Source organism: Pinus tabuliformis, chromosome 4_1 (genome assembly GCF_031772625.1).
Source record: "Pinus tabuliformis cultivar Carrire ecotype Pingquan chromosome 4_1, CPIR1, whole genome shotgun sequence".
In the NCBI taxonomy this organism is placed as follows: Eukaryota; Viridiplantae; Streptophyta; class Pinopsida; order Pinales; family Pinaceae; genus Pinus; species Pinus tabuliformis.
In genome coordinates this window covers 530,833,616-530,852,181 of record NC_142303.1, presented here as the reverse complement: position 1 = coordinate 530,852,181, position 18,566 = coordinate 530,833,616, and positions in this window count along the sequence as shown.

Below are 18,566 nucleotides of genomic sequence, written 5' to 3'. Positions count from 1 at the left end.
CTATTTGGGGAAAAGGAGATTGTTTGATGCAGATATACTTGATGATTGATTGATGTTCATGGATCCAGTCTCAAAATTTATGAAACATGGTCCCTGGAAGAAAGAGAAGGTTGTAGCCTTCAGTAGGCCAGCACCTACGTACTAGTATCTTGGCTAGTACAAGAGCTAAGGGGGTTGTAGCTCCCTTCCAAGAGAAGCTGGAAAACGAGAGAGGTTTGTATCTTTCTGCAGGTTGTAGCCTGCCTACTGGTAAAGGACTGCACCAGTACATTGTAAAAGGAAGTTTCTAATTAAATAAAGATAGAGACGAATTGCAGCAGGTAGTTTTCACCCACATTGGGTTTCCATCTTATATCTTGTGTTCTTTTGTGTGACTGTCTTTTGTTCTGTTTTACTGGTCTGGTTATTGTTTATTTCACTCAGATACACAGATTAATAATCAACATCTGAAAGATAAAGTAAATCATAAGTTGGCATTGTATACGCGGGTTTCCTTTTATATAGTTGCGTATATACGCGGGTTTTACTAATTGAAGTAGCGTATATCCTTTGATTTTTAAAAGGGAATATTTGGCTTGATAATAATGATTCACCCCGCCCCCTCTCAATATTATTTCCAACAATTGGTATCAGAGCAGGTCCTTCTGAAGAAGCTTGATCGCTTGGAGGAAGATCCATCATCATGAGCAACTACGAGAGAGAAGCATCTATCAGGCCACCGATTTTTGATGGGACAAACTTCGTATATTGGAAGGTAAGAGTTACTGCCTATCTTCAATCTCTTGGTACAGAAGTCTGGGATATCATCGATACAGGGTACACTTTTCCATCGGCAACTCCTACAGATCCGGTTGAGAAGAAGAAATATGAAACAAATGCAAAGGCAGTCAATACCCTATTAGGATGTCTATCTCAATCAGAATTCGTCAAGGCTATGCAGTATAAATCCGCAAAGGAAATATGGGACAAGATTTTTCTGAGCTATGAAGGAGATGAACAGGTAAAACAAGCAAAGCTTGAAACCCTCAGAATTCAGTATGAAAATCTCAGAATGCACAATGATGAAACTGTGGCTAACTGTTTCCTTCGTGTAGATGAGATTGTTAATTGTATGAAAAACTTGGGTGAAGAAATAAAATAGGCTGTTGTGGTTGAAAAAGTTCTAAGATCTTTGTCCCCTAGGTTTGAATCTAAAGTTTGTGCAATAGAAGAAAAAGAGAATCTATGAAACCTTACCATGTCACAGCTGCACAGGATTCTAACTGCTTATGAAATGAGGAAAGGAGGACCATCGGATAGGAGAGAAGCTACTTTCAAGGCTTCAGGCAAAGGAGACTACTATGAGTCAGGACATGTGTCAGAAGAAGAAGAAGAATCAAATTTTATCAAGAATCTTCAACGGGGTACTAGAAGATTTCGAGGGAAGGAACCTGTTAGATGGAACAAGAAATAGAATGCAACTAAGAAAAGTTACTACACTCATGAAGACAGTGATGGCCTATCAAATAGTGACGAAGATGAACGAGGTAATGATTATAAACTTTTAATGGCTTTTGAAGATGATGATTACATGGATTCTATAGATGTAGATGGTTTTTATGAAGATATTTCTAGACTCAAAACATGTTTAGAAGAAAAGGATATGATCATTGATACTCTGCAATTCCAACTTGATGAAAAAGAAAAATTTATTGAGAAGTTATAATGTGAAATTTTTGGCCTTAGAAAAGAAATTGAGAAAACAAAGGCTCTTAATCTTAAATTTGTTAAAGGATCTGAAACTCTGGATGAGATTATCAATGTATAGCGTTCTCCACTAATCAAGACAGGTCTGGCGTATAATGGAGAAGCATCTCAAGCATCCACCTCAAAGAGTTGTCTTGATGCAGCAAGTAGGAATGAACAAAAGCCCAATGGAGATCACCAGGTAAAACAGGGACGAATTACATCAAGAATAAACAAAGACTACCAGGTAAATCAGGGGCAATCCATCTTAAGGGTGAACAAAAGCTACAACCAGCCACAGGTAAAAACTTCTCAATTTGCTTCAAGAATGGATGACAATAGAAACTACAATCATTTGGCTGGTAGATTTGATAATCGCAGAAGTTTCTTCAATGGCCAATGTTTCTCTTGCCATAACTTTGGTCACAAAGCAGCTCAATGTGTTGCCTATAAAACAATCATGACTAGAGAAGCTCAGAAACAAAGAAGTATGATTGGGATTACGAAAAGGACCTATAACAACTTTTCGGACCTTGAAAATGAAATTGAATGTTCTATCTGTAATAACTTCGGTCATGAAGATTCTGAATGTAGGAGCAGGTTTCGGTAGACAAAGGAACAAGCCTCAAGCACCAGAACATGGAGAATAAAGGAACCACAACCAGAAAGATGTGGGATAGCTTTTTATGCAAAAGGACAGGAAAATCTATGGTACATCGATAGCGGATGTTCGAAGCATATGACAGGTGATAAAGAAAAACTTGAATCATATAGTGTTTTAGAAAAGGGAAAGAAAGTTTCTTTTGGAAATGATACCCCTGCAATCATAAAAGGAAGAGGCACTTCTCAGTTGAAAGAAAAAGTCAAAGCTGGAAATGTTTTGTATGTTGATGGCTTGAAGCATAATAGACTGAGTGTCATTCAGATGTGCGATCAAGGAACCGAGGTAATATTTCGATCAAATGGATGTAGTGTTCGTGATCTTGATACAAGAAAAACAGTGATCAAAGGTAGAAGAACTCCAAATAATTTATACATATTTGAAGAAGGACAACAACAATGCTACTTGAGCAAGGATGATGAACACTGGTTATGGCACCGGAGGTTGGGTCATCTAAGCTTTTCACAAATAAGGAAAGCATGCAAATACCAGGCAGTTCATGGTCTTCCAAATATCAAAATTCCAGACAACACAATATGCAAATCATGTCAATTTGGTAAGCAAACCAGAACTAACTTCCCTGAGAAGGAAGGATCAGCTAGCAGGCCTCTTGAGCTAGTCCATATAGATGTATGTGGTCCATTTAGAACAAGGTTACCTCGAGGAGAAGAATAATTTATATTATTCATTGACGACTTCTCCAGGATGGTTTGGTTAGGACTTATGAAGCACAAAGACGAAGCATTCGAAAAATTCAAATCCTTCAAAGCCTTGCCTGAAAATGAATCAGATCACAAAATTAAGTGCCTCAGGTCCGACAAAGGTGGGGAGTTTACCTCAAATGAATTTTTCGATTTCTGTGAAGAAAATGGAATAAGAAGGGAATTCTCTACAGCTAGGACTCCTCAGCAAAATGGAGTGGTGGAAAGGATGAACAAAACGGTCCAACAAATGGCTCGTGCTATGCTTGATGAGTCTGGAACTCCCGCAATCTTATGGGGTGAAGTTGCATTTGCTGCGGTTGTTATTCTCAACAAAACAAATGTCCGAGTGAACAGCACTCAAACTCCTCATGAGCTCTGGTATGGTGAGACTCCTTCGGTAAAGCATTTAAAATTTTTTGGAAGCAAATGCTATATTAAGAATAATGATGAACAGCTTGGAAAACTTGAACCTAGAGTAGATGAAGTCATTCTCCTTGGTTATTCTCCCCACAGCAAAGCATATAAGTGTTACAATAAAAGACTTGGAAGAATTGTTGACAACATTGATGTAGTGGTTGATGAAAAAGGATACATTCCTAGGCAAGTAAATTATTAGAATATCGAAGAGGACGAAATCTACTCTCCAAATCAGACTGATGGTGAAGAAGAACCTCAAGAGGCACCAAAGGAATAGATAAGGATAGAAGAGAAGACTCCATCTAGGTATGTTTAGAAGAATCATCCAGAATCTCAAATTTTGGGGCAGAAAGAGGCAGGTATACAAACAAGAAGAACAATTGGAGAAGCCTCAAGCTATTTGGCTTTTCTCTCCTCCACTAAGCCATAAAATGTAAAAGCGACATGCAAAGATGAATGTTGGGTCAAGGCAATGGATGAAGAAATTGAGCAGATCAAAAAGAACAACACTTGGGAGTTGGTTCCTAGACCAAAAGAGAAGAATTTCATAGGGACGAAATGGATCTTTAAAAATAAGTTGAATGAAAATGGAGAAGTGATTAGAAACAAGGCCAGACTTGTTTGTAAAGGGTATGCTCAACAAGAAGGAATAGACTTTGAAGAAATTTTTGCTCTCATTGCTAGACTAGAGGCCATCCTAATGTTCCTTGATCTCTCAAGCTTTCAGAAGTTCAAAGTATTTCAAATGGACTTGAAATCAGCCTTTCTGAATGGAGACTTAGAAGAAGAATTGTACATTGAGCAACCAGATGGTTTCATTCTTGGGAATGATCCAAATCTTGTATGCAGACTAAAAAAGGCTCTCTATGGTCTTAAATAGGCTCCAAGGGCTTGGTACTACCATTTGGACAAATATCTTCATCAATAAGGATTCTCAAAAGGATCAATAGATAGCAATCTTTATATAAAAATTGAAAATGACAAATTGCTAATACTTGTTGTGTATGTAGATGATATTATCTTCGGTAGCAATGAAGAAGCTATGAGTCAAAGCTTTGCCGTGGTAATGCAGAAAGAATTCGAAATGTCTTTGCTTGGAGAACTAACATAATTTCTTGGATTGCAAATTCAACAAAATGAAGGCAGTATCTTTTTGTCTCAAACCAAGTATCTCAAGAAGATATTGAAGAAATATGGCATGGAAGATTCAAAACCTGTGTGTACCCCTATGGTTACAGGATGCAGCCTCAGTGAAAATGATGAATCTGCAGCAGTGCATCAACCAACCTATAGATCCATGATTGGAAGTCTTCTTTATTTGATAGGTACTTGACCAGACATCATGCATGCAGTGGGAATAGTTGGAAGATTTCAAGCAAATCCTAAAGAACCCATCTTCAGGCAGTAAAGAGAATTTTCAAGTATCTTCAAGGAACTCAAAACTATGGCTTATGGTATCCTAGAGATACAGATCTCACTCTACATGCTTATACAGATGCAGATTGGGCTGGAAGCGTGGATGACAGAAAGAGCACAAGTGGTGGAGCATTCTTTATGGGTTCCAGATTAGTATCTTGGTTCAGTAAGAAACAGCGTTTGATTGCTTTATCTACAGCTGAAGCGGAATATGTGGCTTCTGCATCTTGTTGCACTCAACTTATTTGGATGATGCAAACCTTGCAGTACTTTCAAATCACTTGTACACCACCTATCTCCATCTTACGTGATAATACAAGCGCAATCAGCATTTCAAAGAACCCAGTCATGCATTCAAAAACCAAGCACATACCAATCAAGTATCACTTTCTCCGGGAACAAGTGTTGGAACAAAAGGTCAAGTTGGAGTATGTTCCTTCTAAGGAACAAGTTGTTGATATTCTCACCAAACCACTACCCGGGGAGACATTTGAATACCTCAGGCAGAAGCTGGGTGTAGTTGATGCATCATCTTGCTGTTAAATCTTGTCTGTTTCAAAGAAAAATGGGGGTACGCAAGTTGCCTAGGGAGGATCCACGTACATACGCAGGTTTGTGCAGAGACAGTCGTGTATACGGAGGTTTGATGGATATCAGTAGGGACAGGCTCTGGTTGAAGATAATCTGGTATGGGTCAGACAGAGACCATCTAGCACAGGTTCAGGGGGAGCAGATAAATTCTAATGATGCATTGTTGGCATTATCTCAGAAGCTTTTGGTTCTTGTTCACAACTGTTGTTCGATTCAGGTGGAACAAATGCAGAGGTTGAATAGAAGGAAATCATGGTTGCTGATCTGAATGGTGATTGACAGATGTTGCTGCTATCAGTTATTGTGACTTTCATAAGCCTTGCTCTAGATATTTCATCTCTATGTCATGTATCTCTTTTATGGTGTCAAGGTCATGTAACGACCTATTTTCTGTTCCCCTCTATGCTTGGGATGAAGATGTAATGCATTTGGTTGTCACTTGTAATTCTCTGATGTATCCCCACTTGGTTGGGTGGATGATCCCCACTTGGTTGGGTGATGGATGTATGTATTGAGTCTTTTGGTGATAGGAAGGTCTTTTATGATGTATAAGTCATCGTTCTTCTTGTAAAACATCTTTTGCAGACCTTGCTTATAGTCAGGGGGAGCATGAACAATACACTTCAGCAGAGCAGAGACTTCAGCATGTACTCAGAGGAAGCATGGATAGAGTGGTACACCTTGGCATATACAAAGTGGGAGCTCATTCAGAGATTTCAGCAGGTACTCAGGGGGAGGATGGGCAGCAGAAAGTTTATCTAGGAAAGAGATTATCTTGGTCTGCCCTTTGCCCTTGATGATAAAGGGGGAGAGTGATTGGTTGTTGTTGCCATCAAGTCCAAAGGGGGAGATTGTTGGCATTATGATACATATGTTGTACTTGATGGAAACTCATCTCAGATGATAAATTATAGTGCAGCAAAGTTTACACACTTTCATGAAGATAAAAGTTTCTTTCATGTAGAGAAAAGTTCACGCACTTTCATGAAGATAAAAGTTTCTTTCATGTAGAGAAAAGTTCACGCACTTTCATGAAGATAAAAGGTTCTTTCATGTAAAGAAAAGTTCACGCACTTTCATGCTGAGAAAATTTTCTTTCATGTAGAGAAAAGTTCACGCACTTTCATGAAGAGAAAAGATTCTTTCATATAGAGAAAAGTTCACACACTTTCATGCAGAGAAAAGTTCCTTTCATGAAGAGAAAAGTTCACGCACTTTCATGGTTGGCTCATGGTATTAGTCCAACAGTTTTTGATCCTATGGTTTTGGCCCATGGTATTGCATCCAAAAGTGTTGACCCCAAGTACTGGGTTCATGGTATTGCTTTATTATGGTTTTGGACCGTGGTATTGTGAAAGGCCTAAGACTATAAAAGAGGAAGGAGATCATTTGGCAAGGCAATTAATCTGAATGAATTGAATATCTAATAAGTGCTAGATCTAAAATATTTGTGATTGGGGTTATGGTGCAGATCTGGATCTGAATGAAGGAGGAACCTTAGCGCATAAAGAAGGATAAGTTCTATTGATGGGTCATAATCTTTAAGCTTGAATAATAGTATCTTTGTATGATTTTGATCTGTTATATGAAGCACATGCTTGATCTATAAATTTAACAATCTGGGTTAATTAGTGTTTGAATATTTGAAAGAATGAATTATCCTTTATAGATCTGTACACAGGTTCAGTGAAGTGAAAGAGTGTATACACGCTGGTTCAGTGAATGAAAATGGCGTATACGCAGGTTGGTGCAAACACAGGAGCGTATGCACGCAAGTTTCAAGTTGTTGAAGTAGCGTATGTCTTTTAAATTATGATCTAGCTGCCTCTGTTTGTTGCTGCAGTATTCTGGGTTCAGAATTTGGTGTGTGGTTACTGTTACTGTGTTCTGGGTACAACTGTGAGAGAAGTGTTACTTGATTCAATTCTATTTGGGGAAAAGGAGATTGTTTGATGCAGATATACTTGATGATTGATTGATGTTCATGGATCCAGTCTCAAAATTTATGAAACGTGGTCCCTGGAAGAAAGAGAAGGTTGTAGCCTTTAGTAGGCCAGCACCTACGTACTAGTATCTTGGCTAGTACAAGAGCTAAGGGGGTTGTAGCTCCCTTCCAAGAGAAGCTGGAAAACGAGAGAGGGTTGTAGCTCTCTGCAGGTTGTAGCCTACGTACTGGTAAAGGACTGCACCAGTACATTGTAAAAGGAAGTTTCTAATTAAAGAAAGATAGAGACGAATTGCAGCAGGTGGTTTTCACCCACATTGGGTTTCCACCTTATATCTTATGTTCTTGTGTGTGACTGTCTTCTGTTCTGTTTTATTGGTCTGGTTACTGTTTATTTCACTTAGATACACAGATTAATAATCAACATCTGAAAGATAAATTAAATAATAAGTTTGCATTGTATACGTGGGTTTCCTTCTACATAGTTGCGTATATACGCGGGTTTTACTAACTGAAGTAGCGTATATCCTCTGATTTTTAAAAGGGAATATTTGGCTTGATAATACTGATTCACCCCCCCCCCTCTCAGTATTATTTCCAACAGTTCGCTACCCTAGCAGCGCGAAAGTCCTTAAGCCATAGGTTAGGGCTACGTGAAAGTGAATTTTACCCTTTCGCAAAGGTATTGAAGGGTGGAACAGAGGGCTAAGCAACCTACACGAAGACAAGTATAGCCAGAATAAACTGACATCACATCCATCTCAAGGGTGTGGAAACTTGGTTCCAGCATCCCCCCATACTGCTCCAGGTGAGACTTCAGGCCATGCTCCGTGGGCTGATGCTGAAAGGGACAGTAGTGTAGGGATTTGTTTGGCTAACTAATGCTAAATCTGGGTCAGGCCCCCTCAAGCCAACAAATGGTTCCGTTGTTGGGACCAGAATCTGCATAAGAGATGTGTGATGTCGTATCACTAGAATCCAACTAAGAAAGAAATCAAAAGCTGGTTGGACAGAAGGATCCACGAGTTCGTGGAACAAGAGAACAGAAACCTGCGACTATCAAAATAATAGTGGTTGGACCGATACCTGTATACGGAGATCCACGAAATATTTTTTGCCTCCTTTCCTACTCAGCCATATGAGTGGATCACGAAGCTAGCAGATAGCCAAGGAAGGTGGAAACTTGACGATTCTATTATGTGTACACTAGAGCTAGTGCAAATGCTGGAAGCGTCAAAGGATAAGATCATGTGCACTATCGATCATTGGCTCGATTACATCATAGGAGGATTTGTTATTGAGTTCACAGTCGACACCTCAGTCAGCGATAGTGAGGTAGAGCAACACTTTTTCAAAGGGTCGCGAGGTAAGTACGTAAAATATTTGAATACTTGGATTAAAATGCTATTGTGTGAAAAATGGGTTATACAGCGACCTTGATGTTTGGCGTTCCAACTTCACTTGTTTTGACAACGCAACGCACTTTTCATTAGTAAGATTATATGATTTTGCATTGGAAAATGGCATTGTATTAAAACATTATGCTAATTGCAATCTATAGGGAAATGTCCTCACTAAGTATACTAATAAAAACCTTATCCACATTATCAAGAAGACCATTTTCTCTAAACAGAGGAACAAACACTCCGCTTTGGTGAATACCTTATGTAGTCGTTCCTTTTATATCCAACAAAATGAAGAGATAAAACCTACATCAGATCTGTTGTAATTCCCTCTTCACTCTCACACAATCTCCTCTCTCTCTTTCACTCAGAATACACCTCTATGCATCTGCAGTACAATTCCCTCATATATAGTGAGGGGTTTCCTTCTAAGGGAAAAAACCATAAATTAAACATAAATTCTACCGACAGATCATCCACCTAATGAACGGATTAGATTGAGTACAAAATTACAATATTTTACAAGGAAATTTACATCTATTTTTAGCTTCGGGGGCGGCACCCTTGGACCCCCCTGGCGGCAAAACAATGGGTGGTGTTGCTGCCCCATTACGAATTGGGGTCTAATGTGGTGATACCTCTGAAGAAAGAAGATAATTAGGCTCCACTCCCAACATTATGCATTGACCGAATCATGCCAAAACCTTCTCTGAATACATCTCCTTACTTCCTAGTGTATGGAAAAGAAGGCATCCTACCCTCGAAAATCTACCTGCCTGCTCTCCGACTTTCACAAGAATCCAAGGGCAAGCCATGCTTATTGGTTCAGAGTAGGATAGACACCCTCTGCAAGGCATAGGAAGAAATACAGTAAGCAAAAGAAAATTCCTTTCTCCACCAGAATCGTATTAAGCGGTGGTTCGACAAGAAGTTTTTAGGGAAAAATCAATTCAGTGTGGGTGACCTAGTCTTGTAGTGGGACAAAGCCCATGAGGACAAAGGCAAACATACTAAGTTCCAATCCCTGTGGATTAGACCGTTCACTGTGCATGGAAAGTTTTTCTGGCACACATATCATATTCAATCTCTAAATGGGAAGATTGATTCTCTTCTTATTAATGGCCAAGATGTAAAACAACATTTTCAATGATGATTTGGGGTTGTGCCCTTCCCTATGTACATAGTTCCTTTTCTTGTTTGCGTGTTTGTTTAGTCTTGCATTTTGTTTTTCATTCATGTAAATAAGCATCATATGTGAACGTGTTTTTTGGCTTCTTTTTATGTGGTTGAGTTGAAAAGAGGCTTGTGACACTACAACATTTTTCTAACCTCCTATCCTCCTCCTTTGTGTTATTTTCATCTTTTGGTAAATGATGTTCTGACGGAAAATAGATCTGTCTGTAAGGAGAGTTTGTGTCAAACCATGATACGTGTGTCTATTCTAGAAACCTTATCCCTACACTCGGTTCCTTATGTATCGATGTTTTCATGCTTATCCAATCAATAGAGGAGGAAAAGGGGAAAATCAAAACTTGCAAATCTAAATTAGAGGTCTTTGTATGCTTCTCTGAAGGAAAAACCTCTTCTACTCTCAATAAGTCTAGATCCCTCTTCTGCCCATAAAATGAATAAGTTCATATGCATAGTCCTATATAAATATATAAATAAATGTGAAAGAAGAGCATGGCTTCCTCTACAGAGAGGTGAAGAAGGAAAATCCATCGGGGTACTATTCAGGCTCACTAGCAGTGGAGAAATGTTTGTGTTCCTATAGTGACTTTGTTGGGCTACTGTCTAGGCCTAATAGTAGCGGAGTAACACCATAGATGAAAAATTATACTCTGAAAATATAAAGCTCGCGAACTATACTACCCTTTCAAATTCGAAACATTTTGATATCACTGATCTTATGTTTGTGTTTGATCGAGAAGATAGAGAGGGGACCATGTTTATTCATGAGGTAAGTGGGGAAGCCAAAGTGATCTGCATGATGAATCAATACTCCCTGAAGAACTAAGACCCCGCACAAATGAATCAACCAAGACAAAGAAGATGGAATTCTACCAGTGTGTGGCCAAGTGTTGTCGCTACTATAAATCCCTCCCAAATATTGGCCTTCACCCAAATTTTGGAGCCTACTTTGATCTTTCATACTATCATTTCAAACAATAAGACTTGTCTCTTTTGTTTTCTCTAAGTTCTTTGGTGTAAATTTTTAGAAAATAAAAATGTCATCTTTTCATATGTTAAGTGTCGCATGATGTACATAATATCATTTTGGTGGTATCAAGTGGTTATATTTATGTAAATGAGTTTATATTACCATGTAAACATTTTTCGCACTCATTTCCAAAGTTTTAAGCACTGTCGCACAAGTGGCATCACGATCGTTGTAAAGTGTATCTTTGGTGTCGCACTTGTTGTAAGATGTTGCAAAGTTGTCACACGAAGGGAAGTATGTTGTTCATGTGTTATGGATGATCTATGTTGTGTCTTCAAGTGTTCTAAGTGTTTGATCATAGTAAGGTCTTATCACTTTTCAGATCAGCTTCATCAATCCCACACTTAGCCAAATTCAGAAAACTCCTCAACCAAGCAACTTAGCCTCATCCAACCCTCTTGAACTGCACATTGTGCAATCTCAATCCTCGAGAAGAAGACCCTCCTTTTGACACAATGCAATGCATAATTACTTCCTCCCAGGACTATGCATTCCAAAATCTCAGTCCTCAAGACCATCCCTTGAGCTCCTGAACTGCGCAATTGTGCAGTCACGTGGCCTCCTTGACCATCCAGCACTATGTAGTGGGAAACTTCAGTCATCAAGCCCTCATCCTAGATCCTCAAGCTCCTCAACTACGTAATCATCATGCTCAGTCTAGCTTGAATTGTGCATTGCATAGTCTCAAGCCTCAATCTTGATCTCTGACTTTCTGAGTTGGGAATTGCACAGTCACTAAGCCTCTCCCTCAAACTACCACTTGGTTCTGTCTCAGTTAGTGGATCATCATGCAACAACTTAGACTAGGGGTTTATCAGACTAATTTCATATTATCATGAGTGAATTGTAGATGCAAGTACTCTATCATACCATGATAGGATGATGAAGAAGGAGATGGATAAGGGAACATGCTAGAAGACACCTCTATAGTGGAATATGCAAGTTGATCAATTAGGAGAAAGAAAAGATACACCAGTTTTTTACCGCAACTCAAGACCTAATATTACTGAAGACTCCTTATCTCTAAGCCATATGGAGGTGGATAGAAGAACATTCTCAAGAAGACACACAGCAAGAAGAATTAATAATGAATTGAAATTGACATGTCATAATGAAGTCCATGTCATTAGTGTCATGACATCTCATGTCATGAGTCACCGTATGCCACATCATTTTTGTGGATTATGTAAATTCCTATGCGAAAATGTATTGTAAAGTGGAAGTCCAAAGGATAAGTACAAAATATGAAGAGTCATGTAAAGTTGAAAAGTCATAGGAAGTCAAACAGTCATGAGGGTAGTTAAAGAGTCACAAGGGAGGTGAATCATGACCCCATTGGTTATATATACACCCTCATTGTATGATAAAATGACTTTTCACCTTGGATCCTCCCGCAAGGAATCAGAGAGACGATCTAGTTCTTTTGGGGAGCAGGTAGTGGCTCCAACGATCCACCATTGGAGCTTATGGTGTTCGTTGTATACATGTGTCTGAGGAATTTTACTTAATATATGAAGTAGGATGGCCAACACGTTATTTATGCATGGATTATGAATATTTATAAGATTGTTCTATGAATGTTTGTAATTCATGTTTGTTTCACCTATACTAAAGTAGTTGAACTATTTTGGTTATTTTACTTCTTATCATATTGAGAATGTGTTGTAATGGTTGCAATAATCGTAGCATATTTGTGGACTATTCTACTGGATATTAGATGGATATTTCATATTCATGTTGGTCTCTACTAGGGTGGTACTATTACCTTTCTCTTATAGGCTCACTTTCCTTTCCCGCTGTAGTAGAAGAACCTTGACAGACCTACAACCGAACTCTCACGAGGCACGCTCACTGTCTTTTTGAAGGAACACATGTGTTCCTCTCTCTTGCTGATAGTTAGAGCCAAGGCAAATATTTAAGAAAATAGTAACGATTTGTATTCTAGATGGGGCTCATATCCCAAATGGTGTGAGGTCTAATTAGGACCACATATCAAGGAGACCCCATGAATGTTGGCAGGTCTAGCACTGCCAACATCTACATATAGACATTGTAGTCAGTCCAACATTTCCTTTGTTGTTTCACAATGCCTCATCTTATTAGCATATAGATTTGATAACCATTTCATGATAATCCTCTTGGCTTCTATATTATATTCATCCATGTCTCCATATTCTATAGATGACCAAACTTCTTCATTGATGATCATCAAATGGGATCTCATTCTAATCCTCCAGAGTTCATAGCCTAATCCATTTAAAAATGGTACTCCTTTTGATGTAAGCCAAGTTTGATTAGCCATTGTTTCCTTTTGATATACCTTCAAGTGTTTAAGTTGTTCCTAAAGGAACTTGGCTCTAATACCAATTGTTGGAAACACTGTTAATACTAAGGGAGGGGGGGGGTGGGGGGGGGTAAACATGGAATCTATCATGTGAGAAATCATTAACAAATCATAATAGTATCCATATGAAACAACACAAGCACACACATCGTGGCCAATAAACACATGAGACACAAAGGTCTAAAGCAGAAACCCTACCGTGAGAGAAAAAAACCAATGCTTGTTTGTTATATGATGTAAATAAGAGCTCCTACTCTATTACATCAATTATTTTGTGATTCACCACTCATAGAAAACACCAACTTGCTTTGATTTCTTGCTATCACCCACTAGAAGGAAGCACCAACTCCCTTCTTCTGTAGACACATGATTAGTTTACTAGAAGCACCAACTCCCTTCTTCTATAGACACATGATTAGTTTACTAGAAGCACCAATTTAAGTGCCTACTTCATCAATTTGTTGCAAGAACCAACTTGTAGCTCCTTGTATTTATATAAGCACCAACTTACAGGAGGCACTAACCCCCAAGCTTTCTTCATTACCCACTAGATGGAAGCACCAAATCAATGATTTGTAGGCTCTGACCCACACTCAATAAGGAACTAATGTTCATTGTCCTTGGCACTCATTCTACCTTGTTTCAACCCTCTTCTCTTCTCTGCAACCTCCTCTTTATTCATCCCACGCTGCACATTATTCTCTACTCATTATGTAGCGGCACAATGTTCTCAACCCTATGCCCTCAAAAAAATTACTCATCCCCTTCTTTCCAAAGGCTCTCTCGACCTCTCACAATAGCTCAAGCACACTTTTGGCCTACCTCTGCAACACATGCACACTCAACTTTCTATGATAAGTGCTCACACATTCAGATCTGTCCACTCGGCTCACTCAACTATGTTGCATTCCCCCCATTACAAAAATATAATCCTTGGTTTTGTTCCATTGTCACACAATGAACATTTTTGTCTCTGTTGTCATCTACACTACCTGAAAGCATACTTCTCCATGGCACTCCATTTCATTGTTGCATCTGATTACATGATCACTACAAAAACATTAAATACTAGGAATGGGATAGTGAGTGTTTGTCCATACTGAGAGATAATTCTCAATCAAACTATGCATTTCAGCAAGGCTCTCCATGCTCATTAATTGTTCATAGAACTCATATTGTACTTAAAGCATGGATCATTTGATCTATGATCAATTCCTTTGCACCCAATAATAATTTTCATTTTAATTCTTCATAGCATGCAACGAATACTAGGGATGGAAATTTTTTTTCATGCCATGCTCCATTAATTCATTATGTGCATCGTGGTCCTTGTTTCCTTGCACCAATACTTTCTCAACAATTTCCTTTGATTTCAATTCTTAATTCTAGTTGTTGGCTTATTTTCATCCTTAGAGGTGCTAAGCTCTTAAGGATTTGTTGACTCATCCATGCTTGCATAAACAACTTATGGAAAGTGTCCATTTTCTGCATATCTACCAAATATAGAGAGATCTAGCTAAAGAGATACTGACCCATTCAATGCCTTTATCCTTGTGCTCTAAGCCCTTACCTCAAAAATTTTACATTTGTGTTTGGCTGGAAGGCCCTAAGACATAAGTACATGTGAAACCATCGAGAAGCAACGCATGGGTGCCTCTTTACCTTTAAGCCCCGAGGGATTATATTCCTATGTTCTCTTGGTCATACAACTGTACAAAATCACGTCCTCTGTTTTCCTCCATGCTAATTGTCACCGACCACACATGGGACCATGTGTTGGGATTTATTTTAGCCCTCCACGCCTTTAAGCCAATGCTTTTCTATTGCTCCCTTTAAATCTTTTTAGGGTCTCTATTATAGCTCCAAATATCACTCTTGATGTTTGTGATGCTGCACTCATGGCCTAGGGAAACCCCTCCTTCCAGCCAGGGTCCAAACCCTCTTAGAGTTCCTTTTACTCCTTCAACCTGCAAAACAGTCAATACAAGAAAGCACAACAGTATATGAACCAAGAATCATAAAGAAATCATCTTCATAACATATTGAAAGGTAGTTAGTTATACATTTAAAACAACCATTCATATGTGAATCATAACATTGATATCATAAACATGAAGAAGATTTATATCAGGAACAAGGCAAGTGTTTCTTTTATTATAGATAACTAAAGTACAGAATAGAATGATTTCACTTGAGTCATCCTTTCTCAGGCTCCAAGTGAAACCGTCCTCCAGATTCGTCTAGTCTCAAGCCTTCAACAAACTCCTTCCATGACTTACTCCATGATATCTCAAGTAGTAGAAAGACATCATCACACAAGGAAACAAGGGTTTCCTGTAAATGGGGGAAGTGCTGGAAGAACAAGGATCTTCAGACCTGGTCAGGGATAATCTCCGCAGAGTCATATTTCTCTCTCTTCTCTCCTCCCTTAGGCCTTCCCATTGAAGCTTTTTTATACTTCTCCCAAAGTAGTTTTTTAGTTGGGAATTCGTTGGGGACAGTTGGGCCACAGGCACTAATAGGTAATCAACAGGTAAAACCCATGATCTCTGCCTGAAATTAAGGAGATTTAATTTTTTTAAGTGTCTTAAAACATATACGCGGGTTGGGTATACACAGACCCACGTACACACGCGTTTAGCTCAGGGCAATGTCACGTATAGGGAGTAAAACACTGTTTTTTAAGTATTTGGACCAGTTCTGGAAGGAGGGGTTGCCCTAGGCCATGAGTGCAACATCAAAAACATCAAGAGTGAGATTTGGAGCTATAACAGTTTCCCCTGCAGGATGACTGTCCCATGGGTCCACTCGTTGTAGCCACTAACCAATCAAGATCCTGTCGGGATGACTTGTAATACAACCACACTGCCTACTTACCTTAGGACATTTCTTTGTTTTTGGCCCTAATGAACATAGTCTCATTAACACTTAAAACCATCAGAAAAGCAAGACTTGGATGCACCTTCTATCATTTGAAAAAACTGTCAAATGTTGGTGAAACATTTGTCACCCGACTTTGTTATCCTAGCCAACACTTTGTGCACCCATCAATTTCCTCCGGAATGAGCCTTGTAGGCTTACATGTCCTTTTTATTTCTTCTGTTCATCCCTCATTGGTCGTTGCTGATAGTTATCTTGCTAACATGTCCTAATGCTATCATCCCGATGGTTTTCCCTTGTGCTCTTTGAATTCTTATGGGCTCAAACCTATAGGATTATGTCATGCTAACCTCACTCATTCCATGTGGTACCTTCGGAGTGGCGACACATGTCACTTACATTTGGCCCATTAGGCCACCCACGAAGTTTGAATCAGCCTACCACATGTCCCCTGTACTGACATCATGCTAATGTCATCAAAAGTCAATATGATGCTGCCATGTCCCTGTTGTCACATTTCCTGACTATTTCCCAACTATTGTACTAACTTTACTAAAGCCCCTTTGACTCCTACAACCTTCATGCTCTGCTCCTCAAATTGCGGATACTTTACATGGATAACAAAAATTATCACAAAATTGACCCTAGGGGACCCTACCCCGATAGGTCCCCAACACAAAGTTGTGACTCATCCTCAAGTCACTCTGCTGGTGGCACCTCGATCTTCACTCGTAGCTCACTAAATTCAATCTTCAAAACTTGTAGTTATGTTGTCCCCTATGTAGTGCCCTGACAAACTTCTTCAATCAATTTCTTTGTGGTTGGGCCTTCAACTGCAAGGCCCATTGTTCTTTGTGTCTGTTGAATGGCCTATAGCTTGCCTTGCACTGACAATGTTAAATGACTGGCTTCATCTGCCAAAGGTTGCGTCCTTGAAGATATGATGGCTTCCCTGTGATGCAACTCATAAATTTCACTCTCGATGAGCTTGCGTTCCTGTAACCTGTTGAACCTTTGCACTGGAGCTAAGGTTCACGTTGCTAATCTAATTTCATTGAATTGTCTTTGATTCTCTCTGATGTGTGCTTCAATCTTCTGTAGAGTTGGATCCTCTTGCAGTGAGTTCCATAATTCCATGGCCTACTTGAACAATTGAGTACAACCCTTGACTGCAACTTCCAACATGGCTACTTCTTCCTTAATAGAAGCTTCGCAATGCTCTCTAACTTCTAGAGGGGTAGTGGGCTACAAATTAAGTTGTAGCTCAGAGATTTGCAACTGCAACTCAAACCTGACTTTGCCAATTTATGCCTATGACTCCCTTACTACATTAGCTAGCTTCTGAATCTTCTCTGTAGGGGTTGCTTCTACCTTAATCTGGAGCTCGGGGATCTCAATACAGGCCTACACTATTGTTGCTGCCTTCGTGCCATTACCTCCTTCTTTTCCTTGAGGGTCTGCACATTTTCCTCAAAGATCTGGTGATTATTGGTTTTTACCTCATTGATGATCAATAGTGCATGTTGTTCCCGAATCCTGAGCTCATCAGACACCCCTTGGTGCAGTTCATGTAGAGTCTGAATGGGAAGCACGTCCAGATTCAGACTTGAATCCTTCATATGTAGTAGGTGCACCTTGCCTTCTGCTGATTCGATGTGCAAGGGCCCCTCTGGTAGCTATATTGTGCAGAGATCTAGGGTGATTTCTACTTCCAAGGCTGACATGCTCGCTTGTTTCAGGCTTGCTTTCTTCACACTCGCCTGTCCCACTCTTGCTTGAATGAGACCTGTTTGGACATGCAATTCTCGCAGGACCTGCTGTACCTTACTGAGTCTTTTTGGTACTACTCTTCAAAATGTCCCCAAAGGTATATCATTGCATCACGGACCACATCTTGAATTTCATCTAGGTTCCCCTCCATGAGGACCAAAGGAATTGTGCTCACCAATTTATCTGATTTTTTTCTTCGTACGCAGCCTTGTCGAACTCTTTTTCTGCGTCTTCTTCACGACGAAGGGGTACTCCAAGTCTGCACCCCCTTCCTCTTATCCCTCTATCTCTTCCTCGATGTCCATGCACTCGGTTTCTATTTCACCGAGGTCAATGGTGACCTACGACATAGTCTTTTCGTTGCTGCTCCTCTTTCCTGGGAAGCCGCTTCTTTCTCCTTTCCAACAAATTCTTTCTGTTGCACAACCTTTTCTCTTGCCATAACCTTTTCTTTAGTGAAAGCCTTCTCTACTTCCTTCTTCTTTTTTG